General features: G+C 45.8%; 1 pseudogene across 1 annotated transcript in view; it reads right to left on the bottom strand.

The window, feature by feature from the left end:
* Positions 1 to 18951, bottom strand: part of LOC144823607 (sodium channel regulatory subunit beta-2-like) — a 122015-nt pseudogene that overhangs the window by 39051 nt on the left and 64013 nt on the right. Inside the window, exon 2 of the transcript XR_013608820.1 lies at positions 15426 to 15592. The product of XR_013608820.1 is annotated as a sodium channel regulatory subunit beta-2-like (transcript). The remainder of the gene's footprint in view (positions 1 to 15425; positions 15593 to 18951) is intronic.

Here is an 18951-nt window from a genome sequence, read left to right as displayed (position 1 = left end):
GGCAAGAAGAGGATACATACCCTTAATAAGGGCATTTCTCTGCCTGTCTGACTGTTCGGTTTTAACTCGTTCACCTATTTCGATTAGTTCCCTTTCTTGGGCTTTTTCTAAGGATTCTCGACTTAATTCTGACTTTCTGATTTCTTTTTCGGTTCTTTTATGAGATTCTTTGCGCCATAACTCGATGGCATCTTTCTGTGACTGTCTGGCTTTCTTTTTCCATAATACTTCTTCTACTCGCATGATGCACTCGGCATCCCATGTACCCGATACGGGCCATCTATACTTTTCTTCTAACTGTTTGGTGTACTCCACCCACAAATCTAGATACAATATGGCACTTATGCCATGCTTTTGATACATAAAATGACCTGGACTGTCCCTAGGCGGGACAGGAACTGCTTCTTCTAACAGACCTTTTCTAGTTTTTAACTGACGTAACTTGGAAAACAATGGCATGACTGGGCTGGAGTCTAGACACAATACAATACACAATGAACACGATGATTACTAAACAACACATTCATACCACGACATTGAAATACCTGAATGACATTTAGGATAACAGTTCGGACAAAACACTACCTGGAATACTGAAAACAGAATACATGAATTTCTCGAGAACAGAACGGACTAGAACAGAAACTAGATGCACTGCTGAAACAGTACGAAACTTACCGGTCTCATAAAGAGACACGTCAGGACCCGCATCCACCTAAGTGGACACTTCGTGTTGGATCTGTGTACCCAAACCCACGGACCAGAGACAATGCAATTGACCCTGTCTAGATACTACCCCAGCAACGGTACTCACCGGGCAGCAAGAACGGAAGGCCTCGGACTGGACTGGACTGCTACGACGCCGGACGGACGAACTTCGGACTTCTGTTACGGGTGGGCCTCCGGATACCTCGGACCTTGGACTCTCGGCTTGGGCTCTGGTCGGGACTCGCCGCGTTCCTCCACCGCCTCGTCTGGATGCTGGACCGCAACCTCCGTCTCCTCCGTGGGCCTGAGGGATACTTGAAGCAGAAATATCTGCACGTGCACGGTATGGTTCCGTCACGGCTGCAGAGGATCAGGGGGCTTGCGTGGCTTCACCGGCGCGTGGGGAAAGGGCAAGTCCCTGTTCGGGCGCCATTATGTGGTAAATAAATAAATAATACCTCTATTTTTGACTAGATATAACAATAACAGATAGCTCAATAAATAAGAGTCAAGATTCGAGGTAGTAGGAGTTTGCAGGTTTAATACAGCATAAAGGACAGGAACAGGACAACCTGCACGGGCAAGATCTGGGATGGCTAGCCAACAGGGGGGCCCCGACAGCTGTCGGGCAGGAGCTGGAATGAGCGCGCGCTGGCTTTTAATAACAGTACACAAGTATATATAGTTAAAACAATTGCATTACAGTACATACAGTAGGCGTAACAGTGGGCAGGGCCTGTAGCAGTCGCGAAAGATAAGGCAGAAAGTAGGTGTAACAAGAGGCGTGAACATAGACATGTGATGTAAACGTAACAGAATATGTCACAAATGGGGCGGAAACATGGAGGGGGCTACCTAAGGAGCCGGGACCTCTAACCTAGTGGTGCGCGCAAACTGACAATGACGTGTTACTAGGGAGAAGCTGGGGGCTATGACTTCTGCGCTAGAAGAAGAGACTGAAGTCTGGAGAGTCAGAGCGACATGTACCTAAACACTATCTAGTATCTGATGTTTAGAGAACATGTTGATAGAATCCAAAAGTTATCAGGGTAAAGGCTAACAGACACTAAGACTGGTGCATGTATTATTCTACATGTAGTGCGTGTTGAGGAATATTAAATGACCATTAATACAGTATTTCTCTTACATGGAGACGTAAAGGCTAGACCATGACGGAAACTATTGATGCGATTCAGTAGCTTAGGAATGCAGAGAAGGAGAGCTGGGCTGATAACTAGAATCATAACATACTCTTGGCAGACTGGGAGGCAGAGCCAGGCCGGGCCGGGCACTGCGAGGCATGAAGTAAGTGAAGGGTCAGGGATACAGGTGGGGGCTGTATCGCTCCTCAGCGAGGGTTCAGGAGACAGGAGCTGAATCTGAGTCCGGGCCCTTTTGAGGCCTAGAAACAGGGACTTTTCAATGAATTTAACGTGCACACTGTAAAACGTGGCAACATAACTTTACATAGGCTTAATACTCGTAGCTTTCACGAGAACTGGAAACTGGCATACTGGAGATGGACACAACTGTAATTGCGTCTTTAATCGATCATGGGGAATACATATGCATATTAATCATGCACATACAACATAAGATGGGGAACACGTAGGGACACAGAACATGGCAAAATTTACTTTTCCACATACCTAATAGTGTAACTCTAGGGGACAATTCCACTAGTGTCCCCAATACCCAGGTAAGTACCCTTCAATGGCCCTCCCATATTTAGCAATCACTAAAGTTGCGAGTAGTGAGCCCGAGGCCACTCCAAAGAAGTCGAGGTGTGAAATATGTAGCATGTAACTATTTTAGTTGAATGAGCCGCAGATGGGGAAGCAATCACTAAAGTCAGGGGAGGGGAGCATCCCAGAATCTTTCTAATCAGCAATGTCCAAAGGACCCACCTAGCCCTCCTATTTCTGTTTGAGGTCTACAAACCTATTTAGTGTATTAATCAATAATGATGAATACATTTAGGCGATAACCCCCTTCCCCAAGCAACCCATGAGGGGTTTAGTTTTGAGTGGACTGTATTCAAGGGGTTCCAGTATCTCAGCTTGGTGGCATGTAGGTGCATGTCGTAGCTGTACATATTTGTGGAATTGAGTTTTGGGGGAAAAAAAATTGGGACTGAAGGACTTGAAAAAATTCCATGTTAGGTCATTGCCAAACATCTCCCAGGAAAATGATACCGAACCCTTCTAACAGCGAAACATGACAAAACTATTTTCCTACCAGAGCGTCAGTTTCCTGTCCAATCCTGTCATAAGTAGCACCAAGCAGAAGGCCAGGAGCACCACTCTGGTGTTTCCTGGATGATGTTTGGGGGTAGGCCTGCCATAGAGTATGTTCATAATGTTATCGTGGCCTAAGAGGAGGGACAGTTGCGCTCAATAGTTTGGGTCCCCCTATCCACCATTCAGCCAATCATTTATCACAAGGAGTTGCAATGACTATTAATTTAACCACACTTCTGCCATGCCAATCACTCTATCATACACTGATTGGCTACATTTGTCTAGGGCGATACGAGGAGGACGGTCAGCCCAGAGAAAGGAGTGAATCATGGCCATAAGGTTATAGAACCAGGAGGCCGGATCCTAAGTGGGAAGTTCTGCAAAATGTAGAGGAAGCAGAGAAGAGTCATCATTTTCAACAATGTTACTCTGCAGAGGATGTGGAGTGGGAGATGGGGCCATTGTTGAATATCCTGCTTCATGTTGGACAGGGGGAGAGGGGGAGGGGGGAGGGGACTTTTGAGGCGTCAAGTCAGGCCTGGTTCAAGCAAGATATAAATGCCCAGGTATTGAAAACTGAGCCACTTAAGTGGGATCGATGGCTGCCAGGCAGTCGTATCTGAATCACCCTTAAGAGGTATCAACAATGATTTGGAATAATTTGTTTGGAGTCCAGAAGATTCTTTCATAAAGAGTTAGGATCTACAATGTGCATGTCCCTATTTCCTGGGATTTAGTCAAGTATAGAAGAATGTCATCAGTATAAAGAACAGCTCTCTTTACCTCCCCACACCCCAGCACCAGCCCTGTGCCTGCACGTCATACCAAATCAGTTGAGCCAAAGGTTCCATAGCTAGGGCAAAGAAAAGAAGCGATGGGGGCAGTCCTGCCAGCCACCTCTAGGGATTGGAAATAGGTCAAACAACACACCATTAATTCACAGTTGGGCGGATGGAGCCGTAGAGCTAAAACCAAGGTCCGAATCCCATCCACACGAGGACCTTGTTGAGGAAGAACCAGTCATCAGAATCAAACACTTTTTCAAAGTCCACAAGCAGGACGACGCAGGGACTTTGTATACCTTGAAGGCACGCTACCTCCAGCATTAGGCCTCTAATGCAATGACTCTTCCTGCGGCTTAGCATGCAGATACAATAATCCAGGTGAACAAGGAATGGCAGCACCTTGAGGAGCCTATGGGTGAAGGCTTTGGCGAAAATCTTGATGTCTGAACTAATCAGTGAAATATGCCTATAAGAGGAGCTCTACTCTGTAGCCAGCCCTGTTTAATGAGTTATCTCTATAGTCACAATATCAAGTACTGAAGGGAACATTGCCCTGGACGCAGCTTCCACGTAAGAGCATAACAGACTAGGGTGAGGGTATCTTGAAATGTGTGGTACTATTTAATGGGAAAGGCATCCAGCCCATGTTTACCAGCTTTCATCTTGGCCAGAGCACCCTCTATTTCATTCACTGTAATAGGTAAAACTAGATATTTCCGCTAGGATAAGGTGGGCGAAAGCAAGGGGTTATCTGCAAGGATTGAGCAGGTACGTTCTTTTTGAGATTGCGGTTGATGAGCATAGAGGGCACCATAATAGTCATCAAACGTTGATGCAACATCTGTAGTTTTACAGCGTCGCACCCTGGTACAGTCAAGGATCTTGGATACTATCCTGGAGGTCATCATTCTAGTGGCCAGCCAGTAGAGTAGTTTGCTAAATGTGTCTCCATGCTCATAGACTCTCCAAGTATATGCCGTTCAGGACAGACGAGCTTCTCTAGGGTCATTGACAGAGTGATGTTTTGTCTAACTCAATTTGATGCTGGAGGGAGTGGAACAGCCCGGTCAGGCACTGTAGCTCAAGCTAATCCACCCACCAAATTTGCAGATGTCCACCAGCCCAGCGGACATCTATTAACACTGGCAAGAACTGCCGTCACTTTGATCCCTATCAATGCGCTAAATTATTGACAGAAAGCTCCATCAACATGATGGTACAGTTCATCAAACTTTTAACATCCATACTAATATTATAAAGAGAGAGCCCAAACATTTGAGGCGGGTAATCTCAGTAACCACAGCACCAATCACAACACCCAATACAGCGTTGGAAAGGGCAGTTGCAGCAGAAGGACATAGGCTATGCAGACGGATACAAAAAATTATAAAAAAATTGCAAAAAACTACATCATCCAGAAGGCCGAGGACCAAAATAACATCAAACAGGAAATGATGTAATAATGTGACTCACTAGATTGAGACTGAGGGCCTGGAGCCAAATTGATCATGAACAAGGGATATGCTATCCCGAAACCCGTAGATTTGTGCCTGCCTGCTTGAGAAACTCCATGCTGTGAAGATTAAATAAAAAAGCACATAAGTGAAGACAAACGCGAGTTAGTCCCGTTTTTCTCCCAGCTGGGGGAATTGGTTGTGGATTTAAATGCGGCGTGGTTCTGCCGCGGGGATTTACGAACCGGCGAGAGAGCACTGAAAATTCTGGCGAAAAGGAACCGAGGCGTATCAATATATATATATATATATATATATATATATATATATATATATATATATACTAATATTATAAAGAGAGAGCCCAAACCTTTGAGGCGGGTAACCTCAGTAACCACAAACCAATCACAACACCCAATACAGCGTTGGAAAGGGCAGTTACAGCAGAAGGACATAGGCTATGCAGACGGCCACCATATACATTTAAAAGGTAAAAGAACCGTGCCAGCAAAGTAGTCCCTTGTGGGCGTGTCTGCGTTCTGCTGTGGGCGTATGCTGGGGGCGTGTGGTACGTTCCGCCCTTCATGCCATGTGAGTCGTAATTGCGCCGCTTCAAGGGGCACGCTGGGGGCGTGACACGCTGGGGCCGTGACAAACGCTGAGGGCGTGTGTCCGCGCTGTGGGCGTGTGTCCGCCCTTCATGCCATGTGAAGCGCCAATTACTCAATTGCGCCGCATCAAGGGGCACGCTGGGGACGTGACAAACGCTGGGGGAGTGTGCTACGTTCCGCACTTCATGCCATTTGGGTCGTACATTAATCAGATCGTCTGCTGTGGCCGTGTGCTGGGGGCGTCAAAAAGGCGTTCACCTCGAAGCGTGGTAAGTAACCATTCGCAAGACTCCCTGACACAGATTTAAACAGTATAAAATGAGATAGCCATAAACAAAGGACTGGACCTAACAACTAATTTCTGAGACAGGAAGATAAGCGTCCTAATTGCAGTCAATAGTCAATAAAAACTTTATTTCGGTCAATATGACCTTAAAAGTACAATTAACAATACATACAGAAACATTTAAGACAACAAGGAGAGTTGGATGCTTATAATAAAAACAATTGATTAAAACAGGAGTAGGCATTGCCTGACACACGAGTTTGTAGATGGATATTGCCTGCCACAATTTTAAGGTGCCCTCTATTCAAGTTACTTCACCAAAGGATAATCGCATTAGATATAGCAGTAAATTGATCAACCTGATTGCACCCATGTGTCAGTCAACTCGTTCTTAGGGTTATGAATATTGAAAGGCAGAGCTGTGTGGACAGGAATGCACTTTTGTTTTTGACTGGCCTATGTAGGCTATTGACCTCATAAAAGGTCTTATGTTATTTGTCATGTTTTATGTTTTTTATTGGCTGATCAACGATAGAGGACACCACTTAGATCGGTCAATAAAAAAGTGTAAGTGAGTGAAAGTGCTTTTGTTGATGGCAGGCAGCAATTTCCTTCCTGGCCCTCTTACAAAATGAGTATATATATTAAAAAAACAGAATGGCGGAGGTTAGGACGGCAATAGAGGAGTGAGTAGGGAGTGGATTCAGGGAAGCAATGGGGAGCAAGCAGAAGTCGGTGGGGGAGAGAACAATAGGGGTAGAAGATGAAATATACAAAGGACCAGGGCTTTAAGTGGGATAAAAAAACTTGGGGGGGGTTCTCAAGGAGGCGTGGCCAATGTAATTAAGGGCGTAGCTTAAAATCACGTAAGCTAAAAGTTTGTGCTTAGCATAGTGTGCCGCCCGATTGGTATTTTTTTGTTTCTGCCATTGCATCCAGATATATGATACAACAAGTAACATCATACCTACAGCATGTCAGGATTATCGGTTTGTCAATGGTTGTTAGTTGCATAAGATAAATAAGCAGCAACTGTGGCTTGTATATAATACTGAAAAAGCTTCCACATAAAGCCCTGGTGACACCACAACAATGTTGCTGCTCCTTAGTTCTGAAAAGAGAAGAGAAATCCAGAGAGAAAATTACTCTCTTGAAAGGATGTCCCTTCCCCTATAAGGCTCGAAAAAAACGGACCTTCTGTGCCATGGCACAAAACAGAGCCCGATAGAGATCCGTTTTGCGGACTCCTTAAGAAAACTGCTGGTGCTCAGACCAGGTGAGACCCGGCCCACTTAAAGCCCTGCAAGGGACACAGCAATACAGGGGTGATAGGGAGAGGTAACTGAGAGAAACAGCAACACAGAGCGCAAGTGGAGAAGCACAAGGGTGTGAGAGGGAGCAGCCACAAGGGGGAGAGCAAACACAGAGCAGGGGGAGTTGGAGAGGAAGATATTGGACAGAGGAGGAGGGAAGAGTAACACAAGAGAGAGAATGCTGGAAAACACATGCACTCTGATGGAGTGTTTAACCAAAAGAAAAAAGTTGTTTCCTAAAAGTAAACAATGGAAGGGCATTTATTAGCCAGTCAAGAGGGTGCTAAAGAGACTATGCTTCAGGGGAGGAACAAACACAAGTTGGGCAAGGGAAGCAAACGAATAAGAAGAAAGCAAATGAGAGTGACAATTAAGCCAACCAATAGAAATCAATGGGCATGCTGTAAACCCAGCAAGTTCTTGGCTAGCCCACAATAAATCTTTTGAAACCTGAGAGCGGGCACCATCAGGCAGGTCCAACCTTAAAAAAGATAACAATATAACATAACCAATTTTCAGAAGGCAATGGTGCAGTTCACTGCCCTATCACAGGGTAGCGGTGGTAAGGCGACGGTGGCAGTGTCTCCGACCCGCTTGCTTCGACCAGGTTGCCTAAATTGCGCTCTATGCTGTGTTTGTGTAAACCTTTTTAATTTCACTGTATTTGTATTGGCCAGTTTTAAACTTCGCATTCGCATTCTGTGCTGACTGTTATCACGCCAGAATTAATACTTATATAGAGCGCCATTGCGCCGATTCTCCCTACCTGATCTAATAGGAGGGGAAGCAGTCTTTCATTTCCTGAGGGCAGCGAGAAGCCTTGGCTCAACTCTCCTTCCTGTCTGCCCCGTTCCGACAGGGTAACTAGTACCGTTGTGCGGAGGGCGGGCAGGTGAGAGTCAGGTACTTCCGGCAATCACTGGAGCGGGTAGCGCTCTAGTGGTTTTACTTCAGGGGCTATTTAGGCGGAGCATCAGCAACGGCGAAGCGGCGGTAAGGCGTCGGTGGCAGTGTCCCCGACCCGCTTGCTTCGACCAGGTTGCCTAAATTGCGCTCTATGCTGTTTTTGTGTAAACCTTTTTAATTTCACTGTATTTGTATTGGACAGTTTTAAACTTTGAATTCGCATTCTGTGCTGACTGTTATCACGCCAGAATTAATACTTATATAGAGCGCCATCGCGCCGATTCTCCCTACCTGATCTAATAGGAGGGGAAGCAGTCTTTCATTTCCTGAGGGCAGCGAGAAGCCTTGGCTCAACTCTCCTTCCTGTCCGCCCCGTTCCGACAGGGTAACTAGTACCGTTGTGCGGAGGGCAGGCAGGTGAGAGCCAGGTACTTCCGGCAATCACTGGAGCGGGTAGCGCTCTAGTGGTTTTACTTCAGGGGCTATTTAGCCCTCGCCCCCTACCGGGCGCGCAGCCGAAGACACGCCGAAGAGCAGCCAAAGAGCTGCCCGTCTGCGCCCGTCAGGGCCGGACTGGGACCCAAAACCGGCCCTGGCAAAGCGCTCACCCCCTTCGCCCCGGGGGGTTGGGGGTGCCACCGAGCTCTTAGCCAGGGCCGGTTTTCGGCCGATTTTGTTACAGGGTCGATCTTGCACCTAAGCTGCAAAAACGGCCCTGTAACAAAATCGGCCCCCAGGGGCCCAAAACTCGCCCCCACCCATGCGGCGCACCGGGGAATTGCCCGGTGCCCGCTACGGCCAGTCCGGGCCTGGCGCCCGTCCGCGACAGGACGGGGCTAAGGGCTATGGGCTCGATTCATATGGACAAACCATCTGCAGGGACACGCATTATCAGGTACTCTGCCCAAACTTTATTAAACTTAAGGACAATTCCACTGAAAGGATGTATTAGATACTCCTGGCCATGTCCAGAGGGCCCTTTTTCATGTATCAACTGTCATTTTCAAGCATCCCACGCTAGCTCCAATATCGAGGAAAATAAAGCGAAAGCAGCACCATTAAAAGGGATAAAGTGTTTTCTCTTAAACGTCCGTTCCCTGCCTAAACACCAACTTGAAGTATGGAACCTGGTACACACACTGCAACCAGACTTATGTTTCCTAATGGAAACCTGGCTAAAACCCCATACCGTCCCTGCTACAGCACTAGGGGTTCCCTTAGGATATAAGTTTGTAAATCTAGATCGCCCAGAAAAAATAGGTGGTGGTCTAGCCATCATGTACAAAGAACACCTGAAGGTTACTATATTAGAACAAAAGTACTGCCCACAATTAGAAATAATGATTTTTAAAATTAATTCTGCCACAAAAATCTTTTGGAAAGGAGCTTTAGTCTATTGCCCACTGGGACCTAGCGTGGGCTTCTCTCTTTCTCCTTTGGAGCTTTTAGCTCCACATTTTAAAGCCAAGGAAGATTTTATTCTTCTCGGTGATTTTAATATTCATGCAGACATTTCTGCGCACCCAGAAACTATATCTCTGCTTGCTGACCTATCCACCCTTGATTTAGATTTGCAGAACAGCGGACCCACACACAAAGGAGGTCACTCCCTAGAATTGCTCTTCTCCAATTGCTCTAAAGTACGGTGTCAACCCACTGCTCAAATAAATTGGTCTGACCACTTTATAGTGGAATTCTCTTTATAAGGAGTGGACAAACCCTCTCAAAAGAACACTCTCCTGCCAATTTGGCGTTGACAGTGGCACAAAGTAACGGTAGAGGAACCGCAGAGGGTATGGAAGCAACCTATCCCTATAGAAAAGGATAATGTGGAGTCCGCATTATCCAAATTCAACAACTCTCTCACAGAGGCAATTGATAAACTAGCCCCTCTGAAGCTACATAAACAATACCCCATCTCCAAGCAGGAAGCATGGTATACTGAAGCACTCAGAATAGAGAAGCAGGGGTGTAGGAAGATAGAAAAGATTTGGAGGAAAACGCGAACAGAGGAAAGCAAGAAAGCACATCATGAAGCCCAGTCTAATTACTATAAAAATATCAAACTGGCACGGAAGAACAGCCTTACTCAGCAACTCGCAGAGGCGGGTAATTCCTCCAAGGAACTATGTAAAATACTACAGGCGTTTGTAAAACCAGTAGCATGTGAAAGCCCAGATGATTTTTCCCAATTCCTATGTGATGAAATTTCTTTGTTTTTTGAAAATAAAATCAATTTGATTTATGATAAAATTATGAGGGCTCCTAGCCAAAAGAGCAAAATCTCTATCCCCTCTACTCTGCCCATACATGGAGATATTTCACTTATGACATTTCCAGCAGTCAGTGACTTAGATCTTCCCTCTCTCATTAGTCACATAAAATCGGGGTCTCCCGATGATTTCTTGCCCGCCAAAATGGTTGCCTCCCTGAGCACTTTGCTTGGACCTCACATCCAAGCAGTAATAAACCATTCTCTCAGGGAAGGACATGTGCCCACGGAGTGGAAAAAAGCGGTGGTGAACCCTATCCAAAAGAACGCGGCACTTCCATGGACAGACCTTTCAAACCTCCGACCCATCTCCCTCCTGCCTTACCTTAGCAAAATGACCGAGAGACATGTGAACACCCATCTGTCCAAGTACACAGAGGCAGCGGAGAGTCTAGACTTTTCTCAATCCAGGTTTAGGCCCAATCACAGTACCGAGTCTGCCCTCCTCGCAGTGACCGATAATATCAGGATGTCACTGGATGGAGGGGGTTCCATGATTCTGGTGCTGTTAGATTTATCCGCTGGCTTTGACACGGTGTCACATGAGATACTTCTCGGTCGCCTGAGGGAGGTGGGCATAGGAGGTGTGGCTCTGTCATGGTTGGAGAGCTTTCTCTCGGGCCACTTACAAGGAGTCAGATTGGGCTCCCATCATTCCATCTCAAGGGAGCTCACCAAGGGAGTGCCACAGGGCTCATGTCTAAGCCCCACACTCTTCAATGTGTATGTGGCCCCCTTGGCAGACATAGTAAGAGCACATGGGTTCACCCCGGTGTCGTATGCTGACGACACTCAGCTTCTATTCCCCTTTCAGACCCTCACGCCCGCAATACAAAAATCCTTTGCGGACGGAATGAGGGCAATATCGGACTGGATGGCCTTAAATTGCCTCCAGTGCAACGTAGGCAAGAAGGAGGTCATGCTGTTCGGGGAGGCCACGCTTCTGTGGTCTCCAGAATGGTGGCCCCTGGATTTGGGACCAGCACCAAGGCCCGAACAGACCGTAAAAAATCTCGGTGTGCGGCTCGGTAAGGCACTTTTGTTTAAAGAACATACAAATCAACTAGCAGGATCTTGTTTCCGTGTCATCGGACTGCTACGACGTGTCTTTCCATTCCTACCTGATAACTATAGGAAAACACTTGTCCAGACGTTGGTAATCAGTAGGCTGGACTACTGTAACGGCCTCTTCATCTCGGCCAATGAGGAACAACTACAAAGATTACAAGTGGTCCAGAAAACTGCAGCGAGACTTGTTCTCAATTCTCAGCCAAGGACTGCTTAACGTCCCCTCCTGGACAAACTCCACTGGTTGCCGGTTAGGCAACGTGTAAAATTCAAAATTTGCTGCACAATACATAAATGTCTGTTTGGCACTGGACCCAAGTATTTGAATGAAAAATTCAACCCTTACAGTCCTGGATGCACTTTGCGTTCCAGTAGGCAGCAACTGCTCCAGGTTCCAAGGATTAGAAAAGCTAGGCAGGGAGGTTGAGCTCTCTCTTACAAAGGCCCCATCTTATGCAACTCACTCCCCCCTACTCTGAAACAAATCACCAACCTTCCGTCTTTTAGGAAGACTCTAAAAACATATTTATTTTCGGCCTCTTAAAATATTAAAATATTAAAATATTGATTCCCTCACAGTCTATGATCATGGTTAGGCTTTTTTGGTAAAAGCGCAAGCGCGGAGATACCCCTCAGGGGGTCGAGTCCTGCGCTATATAAGAACATAAATAAATAAAATAAATAGCCTTACATTCCCAGAAGTTAGAAGAGCCTGTTTGCTGATATAGAGAGCACTAGTACTAGCTAGCGTTAAGTTGCTTGCGCTGTTTGAGAGACAGACATAAGCTTTTACCACTGTGTGTATTCGGTCTGCAGCCCCTCTTCTCTCTTGAGGTCTGTTTTTTAGGTCAAGTCTACCAGACAGCACAAACTGTCTTCTTGGAAATGTCTATTGCCAGTTTACCAAGTACTCACAGGTGCTTACTTCCTGGCCATTGCGTACCATCGGTTTGCCTTATCATCACCCTAATTTTTAGATGGAACCCGCCAGACAACGCAACTGTCTGGTTGCAAAATACCTATTGTGGTGGTGTTACTGAGAACTTACAGGGGCTAGAGCCTGCCCCTTCCTTACAATTGGTTGGCTTTATTGTCTCTCGCATTTGCTTTCTCTTTATTCTATGGCTTTTCTTACTCCTATTAAGTTTGTCTCTCCCCTGGAGCATAACATCTTTGTGTTTGGCTGACTTCTATTCTTCAACTGCTCACTTTTATGGCACCTTTCATTTCTTTTCAGTTAAGCACTTCACGAGTGTGTGTGTGTTTTCCAGCTCGCTCCTTCACTCCTATTTGTGTTCCCCCAAATGCCCCCTAATGCTCTCTGTGTTTCCCTCTCATGTACTTCTTCCACAGCCCCCACACTTTCTCTGCTTCGTATGCTTCTCCTCCATACTCTGTGTTGGTGTCATTTTCCTGTGCTTCTCGCCCTCTCGCATACTTTTATCCACCACTCTCCATGTTGAGATCCCCAACCCCACGCTATGTGTTCTTCTCCCTCCCGCTCCCACATGCTGTATTCTTTCTTCTACATGCGCTTCTGCCCACCCCTGTATTGCTCTTTTCCTAATGCAATGCTTTTACACACTCTCCACCCCGCTCCCCTGTACTCTCCTCCATACCAACCCACCCCCATAGTCCCCTTTTTTAAAAACATTTTGCAGCTTTGCTATAAACAAATCTTTATTTTTAGGTGAGCCTACCAGACAGCGCAAACTATCTGGTTGCAAAAGGCATATTACGGGTTTACAGCCTGCCCTTTTCTTACCATTGGTTGCCTTTATTGTCTTTCTAATTTTTGTAACTTTTTATTTAATGTTTTTTCTTGTCTCGGTTTCTCAAAATTATGTTTGCCGTGCCCATGGATCATAGCTTCTTTACTATCTCTGTGACTCCCTGAGTTCTTTTCTATTTTAAGGAACTTCTCTGTTCTTTTTGGTTAAGCACTTCATGAGAGTACATATATTTTTCAGCTCTCCCCGTCTCTCCCGTTTGTGTTTCCTCCAAATGCCCATCATCAAACTCTCTGTGTTTTTCTCTCATGTACTTCTCCCCTGTCCCTTCGCTATCTGCGTTGTTCTCTCCCTCATGAGCTTCATATACTGCATAAATTAACCAAACAAGCAAAACAGCAGTGGCCTCAGAGGGTTGGTGTGGGCCTGCAAGCAGTGCTCTGGGAAAGGTGAGGGGGAAGCACAAGAGACCAGAGCAGTGTTGTGGGAGGGGTGAGGTGGAGGCAACCACATGAAGCGACCAAAGTTTTGTTGCACAAGTAAACAGAACAGTTAATGAGCAAAGAGGCAGGCCAACTACAAAATGAGTTCTCTCTAAGTATAAATAACCTGAACAATAAGAACACATGTAAAAGGGCCAGTCCATATGGGAGGATACAAAATTCCAAAAGGAGGAACTACTAAGTGTATTCACTAATGGAAAGCCCGAATTTCTAAAGGAACCAATGAAAAGATGGGTGTTGTTTCAAGCCCATTTCCTAGATAGTGCAGGTCTCGAAGAGACAGCGCATGCGCTACCTAGGCGAGAACTAATTATGACAGCAAATGGTGTCCGCCTCATTTTGCTGGTATGCGCATGCATTCTGATGCATGCGCACACATTTGTCATCACACATACAGATGCCAGTGGAATGGCATGACTCATCAGCAGCTGCGTCATTGCACCTTTTTTTAAACTTAGCGCTGGACCGTATCAGCAAAGGCTTTCGCAAAAGCAGTTGGCCCCAAAGGCGAGCCCAATTGTCATTACAAAAGCTTATTTAATTTAATAATATAAGTGGCATTTACCATTTTGTATTAGTAAATATCAAAATGAGAGCAAATGGCATCATCATGTTTTATTATGCATGTGTGTGGTATTATTGAGAGTTGCAACATTGTGCCTTTGTGCTTTTTTGATGATGCTGCACAGTGCCAGGCAAAAGTCTGATGCTGAAAAGCATCTTCAAAAGGCATTGGCAAAGCCAATAGTGCCCAAAGGAGATACTGATTGGCTTTGCCAATGCTTGTTCAACTTTGTTTTGGTGTTTGTGTTCGGTAGAGTACTACATTAAATCTCCTGCCAGGTTTCCGCATAAAGTGGCAATGAAATTCATCATGAAACATATGGTACATTTTGTGCCCGCCCCAGCTCCCTATCTGTGCCCTCCTGAAAAGAACCCCCCCAGAACGTTTGATTACTGCAACTGCTTGTCGATAATGGAGGGCAGTGCTGCTCAGCATATAACAGAGGGGGCTTTGGAAAAGTGGGAGGAGAAGACAAGAGATTCTAATAAAAGCTTTTAATAGCTCGGCGTAGAGCTAAAAAAATCAATGTATGAAATGTTGAGGGCGTTGAGAAGAAAAGGCAAGAAGGGCTGGCGGGTGGCAAGCGAGAGCATGACGGTAAAAGAGAGTCAAGGGAGTAGAAAGAAGCGGCGAAGAGAGGTGGGAAGTGCCCTGCGAACTGGAGGGCGAAGAAAGAAATGGAAGGTATTGGAGGGTAGAGGAGGAGGGGAAAAGAGAAAGGGAGAGAAAAGAGCGAGAAGGTTAAAGGAAGGTGAAAAGGGGGGACAAATAGTGGTAGGGGCACAGAACTGAATTGAAAGGAGATAGCGTATGAAGAGAGGGGAAGCAGAGAGGGGAGAGAATGAGGCATTTGAAAGAGTGAGGTATAAGAGAGGAATGAGAAAAAATATAGGGGCAAGAGGAAAGTATAGGGGTAGGGAAGGAATCAAGGTGATGGTGGAGCAATGAAAGTGGTGTCATCTCGGGGTACCGCCCTCTACTCACCGTCTCCTCGCTGCAGTTCTCGCACTCCCGGTACGTCCAGTTCATGGAGAACAGCTTGTTGTCCACCTTGTAGCAGGAGTTGAAGGTGCAGGGCAAGCGGGAATCCGTGCCATTGAGAGCGGTGACTATGGCTGGCGCTGTGATCTCCATGCCCAGCGAGAGCGGCACTGTGAGAAGAAGAGACAATGGACAAGAGTGAGCCAATGAGAGAGGGTAAGGAGGCTAATGCTGTGCCACCAAGAGCGCGGCACTGACAACATGGCGCCGTAACCTCTTGGCATCAACCATAGTGCAACCTAACTTTTGCATGACGTCTAACATCAAGACATCAAGACATCTAGCTCTGACACCCACCAGGAAACAGTAGAGAGAGCTCCTCTCAGGTGTCCAGCGTGGTGCGCAGGGCCGAACTGGCCGTAGCGGGCATTGTGCATTTTCCCAATGAGCCGGGAGGGTGGGGGCTGGTTTTTGACCCATGGGGGCCGGTTTTGTTACTGGGGGGCCAGTTTTGCAGCAGAGCTGAAATATCGCCCCCTCTGTGACAAAAGCGGCAGCGGAGCTTGACACTAGCACCCCCAACCCCGGGGCCAGACCCTTTCAGTAGCACAAACCAGGGCCAGGAATTGCCAGGGCTGGTTTCTGTTCCCTAGTCCGGCCGTGGTGGTGCAATGGTTCCTAGTCAGCAAGGTTCAGCAGGGCCTCCAACCTTAAAATGACTGTGTAGAAACACGTCACTGGTGATAGCTCTGCAATGATAAGTCTCAGCAGGATTGGACCATGCGTCCTAAAGTAAGGGGGGGGTTACCGGAGTCTATGAAAACACCCTTGGTGTAGTAGAGTAGACTGATTATATCCCAAAAGTCCAATGGGGTTCCAAGACTAGAGTTCATGGATGTACAGTCCTCCAAGATGTACACCTGGCCCATTTATCATAGTCATATGGTTACCTAACAGTGCCTGCGGGAGCTGTGACGCCTCCTTGCTTTAGGGTGGATCCCACATTCTATGTACCCATGGGGTGCAGAAGTTGTGAGACTTTCCCTTCTGGCTGGGTCGGCGTGGTATATATATGTTCCCCCCGAAGTTTGACATTATATCCAGGGATTGCGCCTCTCTTGAATGTTGATGGGCCCCGCGTGGCATATAACCTGGTGGACCCTACTGCATACATACAGGTTGTCTGAAAGAGTCTTCAGGGGTTGTGTCTTTTTAAGTAAAGCCCGCACAATTTATATTCTGATTTTTAGCAGTGACTGCAGGGATTGTTTCTCTTTTACTGTTGGATGAACCATGTATGGTTTATACCCTGGTTCTTTTGAAGTGTGACCAGGAAATATGTCTCTGTCCGTCTCTCAATATACGCCCTGGTAGACTGCGCCTATCCACATGCTAAGGGGCTGTTTCAACTTTAAGACACTGACCATTCCTAAGAACCAGGTTTGTATGGTTGCACCTATTTTCTCACTCTCCACAAGACCTGACGTTTATATGCATTATCATCTTAAGGATTTTGGGGGCCCCAAGCAAGACATACTTTAGTGGTCCCTGTCCGGAAAAGCTTGGCATTTTATTACCCATTTTTTGCTAACTCAAGCTCCATGATGCCAAACAAAATTGAATGCATTAAAGGTTGAGATGGGTAAACAGACAGATGTGAGATAGAGAGAAAGTTCACTTTGCCAGGCTGTTCCTTGGATGGTGGTGGCGAAGGGCAATTGCCCACTTTGCCCATGCTTTAAAACATCTCTGCTTCTACGTAGCACATTTGCCACATCACGTGTGAAGCACCTCATAGAACCTTACACACCTCATCCAACACCCCTACGTAGACTAAACTGCATCTAACTCCCTGTCAACCGTGTGTGCCACAAGGGCACTAGAAACCCAAAGCAAATAGGATTGCTTCATGGCATTGCATGGGGTATGTATAAAAGCTGTATTACAATAAAAAAGCATTAGCCACATGGACTGGAGTTCGATGACATGGCACCCTGGCCACATCGCATTGACAAAATGAAATGCTGACCATATGATGTCAATAACATAAGGCAGCCTTAACTGCAAGAAATGAACAGCAAACGTGAGTGAGTAAAAGGAATTATAGGCATTGGCAATTTTTAGTTCAAGCCTGTGATAGCATTCACTAGTGCATGTACTTTCACTTGCGAGACTCTTGTGTTCAGTAATGGGCGTGGAACCTGCCCATAGCTTTCCATTCACTAGCATCGTTGTCACTCTCCTTTGTTGCCTTCTCACTGGGCAACGCTTGTCATGCATCAGTTCCTATGCTTGCCGTTGTGAGCGGACCAAGTACAGATTATTTAACTTTCATTAGTGCCCCCCGTTGGCATCCACTGCTCTCACTGGAGTTCAGGTACTGTTTCTGAGCCATGAAGAGGTTGGAGAAGTGTAATCTTCATCCCATCTGAGATACTGTAAGAGTGCATTATAATCATGAGTAGTCATCACTCAAATATATTCTGTGTAATTATTGTTACTTGAGAGAGTGTAGTATTGCATATTTAAAGCACTCCTCCTGAAGAATTTGTGTATTGAACGTATTAATAAAGGTCCATGTAACATTTATATGTTAATGTGACAGGAGAAGTTAACAAAATGTGTCCCATTGTGAGGTTAATAAATTAAAATGTGTATGTGTAAAAGAGCGTTTAAACATTTATACGTGTAACAAGAATTCTTTCTGTGCAGGTGCATTTAGAATTACATCTTTGTAATCCTTTACAATTTATAAGTGTCTTAAGAAGCTGCATTTAATGTGTGGTTAGAAATGTACATATATTCTGTAACCCTGTGCACTGTTAAAGTTGACTAGAGTGGACCTCGAGAAACCAGTTCAGTTCATGCTCACGTTTAAAATCTAACATGCAATTTGCATTTAACCTTCAATGCTGAATATATTTGCTTGTATTTTGTTTCCACTGCAGGTATTGACAAAGCCTCATTAGTTAGCATTGAAGGGTTTTGTTTTCATTATATAGCAAGGCATGAGAAGACGAAGCTGGCAAGGGGAAGCACAGTAACGAGCAAGGATGCCAGCTCTCATGGAAGAGGAGAGGAACGACCAAGGACGAATGAAGTTGCAACTTATCGATGTGGGAAAGGTGGTGCAAGTATCCAATTGAGCCGGAGCCATGGGAATTCATTAGCAAGGATCACTTGGGATTACCTACCCTGAGTGCAATTGATATTTAATGCTGAAACGTAGTCAGGGAAAGGGGGAGTCATTTTAGGATTTCACTGAGAGCAGATCTATTATGCTTCTGCTTGTGTGGCTTTATGCTACTTGACACATGGTAGGAGTGTCTTCGACTGAAGACTCCGACAGCTGACGAATTTCTGATTTCATCTTTACCAAATGCTTCTTAGTTTAGGGTTGCCCTTTTAAGGTAGTGTAGGGACAGATATCTTGTTCATGCTAAAATCATCCGATACAATGTAATGCCCAATTCTTATTGTAGAATATCTGTATCGTCATCAGAGAATTGGTCATCTGTTTTGAATTATA

The sequence above is a fragment of the Lissotriton helveticus genome, chromosome 3_1 (genome assembly GCF_964261635.1).
Source record: "Lissotriton helveticus chromosome 3_1, aLisHel1.1, whole genome shotgun sequence".
NCBI lineage: Eukaryota > Metazoa > Chordata > Amphibia > Caudata > Salamandridae > Lissotriton > Lissotriton helveticus.
This window is presented reverse-complemented; position numbering and strand designations above follow the sequence as displayed.